The 5,000-nt window shown below is 47.2% G+C and overlaps 1 protein-coding gene across 1 annotated transcript in view; it reads left to right on the forward strand.

Moving 5' to 3' along the window:
• mapkapk2a (MAPK activated protein kinase 2a) overlaps positions 1-5,000 on the forward strand; it is a 36,465-nt gene that overhangs the window by 641 nt on the left and 30,824 nt on the right. The window lies entirely within an intron of this gene.

A 5,000-nucleotide genomic window follows, 5' to 3' on the forward strand; every position in this document is an offset into this window, starting at 1 on the left:
AGAGACAGAGACAGAGACAGAGAGATTAACATCATCATCATGTAAGTCGGTGTCAATTGTGACTGTGTTTGTATAACATGATTATATCCCCCCATCCATCACGGTTTGCTGGTAACTAGGATAAACAGACTTGGTGATTAAACAGTCTTCTGTGAATGAACTGTAGCTTCCTCATCCATTTCTGGTGGTTGGGAGTCAAACAGGTGAACACACACACACACACACACACACATACACACACACACACACACACACACACACACACACAGGTTGTTTGTTGTGTTCACAGGGGGGGGCAACTTTCACCGTCAATGATTGATCACGAGTAAAGGCGTCATTCATTGATTGCACAGTGCGATCTCGTCAAGTGACTCACGTGGCCAGGATGTCACAACCTTAAAGGCTAGTGTAGTGAGGATGTACAAATATGCTCTGACGTGTGCCCCTGTGTGACTTTAGCCGACACTATTATGCAATATCTCGGTGACTCAAGGCCTAGGAACGTCGAGTGTGTGTGTGTGTGTGTGTGTGTGTACGCGTGCCTGCGTGTGTGTTCAAGTACCTGAGTTCTAAACCTTGAATATTGTATTTGAAAGTCAAATACGAATAAACAGCAACAAACAGCATATTTGTAAATTTTTTTGCGATAGAGACACTAGAGATTTGACAGGAAGGATGAGAGAGAGAGAGAGAGAGAGAGAGAGAGAGAGAGAGAGAGAGAGAGAGAGAGAGAGAGAGAGAGAGAGAGAGAGAGAGAGAGAGAGAGAGAGAGAGAGAGAGAGAGAGAGAGAGAGAGAGAGAGAGAGAGAGAGAAGAGAGAGAGAGAGAGAGAGAGAGAGAGAGAGAGAGAGAGAGAGAGAGAGAGGGAGAGGGAGAGGGAGGATAAGGGATGACAAGGGATGACATGCAGGATATGTCCGCGGCCGGAATCGAACCAGGAACCTTGCGGTTACATGGTTGATGCTTTACGCCACCAAGCCCCCCGGCATCTACGGGTTTAGCTCCACACATACACGCCATATATCCCTCTTTCGCATTCTGTCCTCTGTGATGCCTTTGTATGGAGAGTTATGTGTGAGAGCCTTGTGACAGCCCATGTTAGTGTAAATTGGTTGGCGGCTGTGTGACCCCATTTGGGTTTGTGTTGCTGTCAGTCTCCGAGTCAGTTGTCCTGGATTCGTAGAGGGAGAGAGGGAGAGAGAGAGAGAGAGAGAGAGAGAGTTCAGGGTTCAGTGTCTGCGTGGTCACACTCGACTCGTTGGCCCTCTAAACAACACAAACCGCGTAAACAACAAGCGCTTACGAAACCCTCGTCGATAAAGACAGCGCGAGGTAGGGTTTCTCACGGTGGTGTAAAGTGACTGTGGAGAGAGTGAGGCCGGCCTGTCGCTCAGCGATGCTGCTTGGACCAGCTCAGAGCTGAAGGACGCTCACATAGGTCCTCTGTGGCTCAGGGCGCTAACAACTAACGCGTAGGTTGTGGGTTCGATTCCCGCTGGGACCATATATACAGAAATGTATGCACTCAGCGCAATGTAAGTCGCTTTAATATAAAAACGTCGCTTATATTATATCAAAGCCACTTACATTGAGCTGAGTGCATAGTATACATTTCAGTATATATGGTCCCCGGCGGGAATTGAACCCACAACCTAAGCTAAATGGCATTTATTGTTATTGTTATGAGCCTACGTAGCGCCCTCAGCAGTTCTTAGGACCAGGAACCTGTGTAGTAGTATTATTCAAATGGCAGTAAACGTCATTTGAATGTGAACTGACGGACAAACATTGAGTGAGATAGAGAGTAGAGTGTGTGAGTGTTTTAGTGAGAGGGGACCGTCTGGTTTTGGGTATATGAGTGAGTGAGTCATTTGTCGCGGTGGTCAAAGCGATCAGCATCCCCCAGCACCAAGCCTCCTCCTCCGCATTGAGTTATAGTCCACTGCAGGAGTGTGTGTGTGTGTGTGTGTGTGTGTGTGTGTGTCTGTCTGTGTGTCTGTGTGTGTTGTTTACAAGGGAATGTACATAGCACGTCATGATAGAATAGTGGACTTGATAGTAAAGGACATTTTCATTTTCCAACCTCAGTGAGAATGTACAAACATTCCTGTGTCAATCCCACCATGTTCCATCTTTGCAGTAACCCAGACACTTTTACACATTTGTCTGCCAATACACCAGATGTTGTTGTTGTCAATGAGGTATCTAGAGAGGTGTTCGTTCTGGAGGTAGCCTGCACATTTGACCCTAGCCTAGAGGAAGCCTTCATGACCACGGTAATTAAGTACCAACCTCTCCTGAATACCATCTCAGAACTAGGGTACAGATGCAGACTGCTTGTGTTTATATTTGGCAGCCTAGGACATACACACAGGTTGGTCGTAAGAGGGCTCCAACAACTGGGGATGCCCAAAAAGAAGGCTAAACGCCTTGCAAAAATGCAAAGTACTGCTCTGTCTCTGCTGTAATTGGCAGCCGACGCTGCTACTTGTACCCCTGAAATGTGTAAAAAGTTATGCCGCTGGTTAGGGATGCTCCGATTTATCGGCCACCGATTTAAATCGGCCGATTTCACTCCAAATGACTCGATCGGTGATCGGCAAAAATGGCCGATCGCAAAAACCGATTTTATTTTATTTTATTTTTTTTATTTTTTTTTTCCTGGGGAAGACAGATAACTGAACAGAAAACATAGGAGGACGCAACAGTATGTAAACCATGAAGGCCACGTTTATGATGTGTTTTATACAGCCATATCGACTGACTTGGGCTTCAGGCCCTAACTGGGTGATAGGCCAGACCTTTACTATGCCATAAAAATGGGTCTGCGTTTGCTTGGTCCCTAATGGATCAAAACTTTTGTCTAAAAAGCAAAAAATATGTAGGCTATCCAGTCAGTAGGCCTACAGTTATGTATTTTTTAAAAAATCGGTATCGGTATCGGTTGATCTTGAGGAAAAAAATCGGTGATCGGTATCGGCCCCAAAAATCCAGATCGGAGCATCCCTACCGCTGGTCCATGAATTGTGATTGTGTAGTAACTGCAACGTTAGTATTTGTGTCCCTGTATGTCTTTTTTCTATGTGGACATAAATGGTTAAAATGTGTGTGTGTGTGTGTGTGTGTGTGTGTGTGTGTGTGTGTGTGTGTGTGAGAGAGCATGTCAGTCATTATGTCGGTAGCCCTACCTTCCCTTGCATGGATGAATCATCATCCTCATCATAATCATCATCGTCAGCCTTCCTAGACACAGAGATTAGTTCCTCCCACCTCAGATGTAATCTAGTTGTACTGGCCGACCTCTGATCTGATATGGAAATCGATATGTCCCTCACATTAATAGTCCATTAGGGCTGTAACCGTGTGTGTGTGTGTGTATGTGTGTGTGTGCGTGTGTGTGTGTGTGTGTGTGTGTGTGTGAGGAGTGTGTGTGTGCGTGTGTGTTGTGTGTGTGTGTGTGTGTGTGTGTGTGTGTGTGTGTGCATGCGTATTAACAGTCCATTAGAGCTTTAACAGCCTGTGTGTGAGGAGGACAATCTGCTCATTTTGGCAGACTGCTGTGGCTCTGATGGGCAGAATGGAGGTGACACACACACACACACACACGCTCAGTTCTGTTCTGTGTCTGTGAGCTCCAATTTCAGGTGTCAAAGTCGGGTTGGGTCCAATTCGTATCACCTCAGAATGCGCACACGCACGCACACACACACACACACACACTTTCACTTCCCTAGACCTCTGCAGTCTTCATATTGTTACTAAATGAGAACTGCTGGTGTCTGCAGTCTCTCTCTCTCTCTCTCTCTGCTAGCTCTGAAGGGCGTTCATTTGCTGTGACATCAGTGGTGTGTGTGTGTGTGTGTGTGTGTGTGTGTGTGTGTGTGTGTGTATCTGTGTGTGTGTGTGTGTGTGTGTGCGCGTGTGTGTGTGCGCGTCTGTGTGTAGGCCTATCAGTTGTGTGTGTGTGTGTGTGTGTGTGTGTAGTAGGCCTGTGACATCAGTGTATCTGGTGTCTCTAGCCAGGTTGTTTCATGTCTATGCTGGCGCCTGGCCACCGGTGTTCCGAATGTTGGTCCACCTACAGTCAGATGACTCAGCGTCCATACCGTCCATCCCATAATAGGCTACGTCCCGTCACTGTGACCAGGAGAGGTGACATCAACCTCCATAACTCTACCTCCTCTCCCTCCTCTACTCCTCTCCCTCCTCTCCCTCCTCTACCTCTTCTCTGACTAAGAATGCTCATTCATCATCTGACATGCACCAACACTGCAGCACTCCTCCCACCCCCTGTTTACAATTCTGTGTGTGTGTGTGTGTGTGTGTGTGTGTGTGTGTGTGTGTGTGTGTGAGAGAGAGAGAGAGAGAGAGAGAGAGAGACAGCTGTTCTGCCCTCTGTCACCTGCTGCTGTCTCTATTGTCCTCCGTCAGGACAGGATGTGAGGTCATAGTAGTGATGTCATGTGAGAGGGGGAAGGGAGGCAGAATAATAATAATAATAATAATAATAATAAGAAGAAGAAGAGTGGGTCAGAGGTCAACGAAGACCAGGCCCAGAGGCTCCTAAGCCCATCTGGGGATAGAGAGGAAGAGAGGGAGAGGGAGAGAGAAGGAGAGAGAAAAAGATAAGCAGAGAGAAAGAGAGAGGGAGAGAGAGAGAGATAAGCAGAGAGAGGGAGAGAGAGAGATAAGCAGAGAGAGGGAGAGAGAAGGAGATAAGCAGAGAGAGGGAGAGAGAAGGAGATAGAAGGAGAGAGAAAGGGAGAGAGAACAAGAGAGAAGGAGAGAGGGAGAGAGAAGGAGATAAGGAGAAAGAGGGAGAGAGAAGGAGAGAGAGAGGGAGATAGAGGGAGAGCAGGGGAGAGAGGGAGAGAGAGGAAGAGATAAGGAGAGATGGAGAGAAGGAGGGAGAGAGAAGGAGAGAGGGAGAGAGAGGGAGAGAAAGGGAGAGAGAACAAGAGAGAAGGAGAGAGAAGGAGAGAAGGAGAGAGAGAAGATAG

This window comes from Nansenia antarctica, assembly GCF_963989245.1.
Source record: "Nansenia antarctica genome assembly, chromosome: 18".
Lineage (NCBI taxonomy): Eukaryota > Metazoa > Chordata > Actinopteri > Argentiniformes > Microstomatidae > Nansenia > Nansenia antarctica.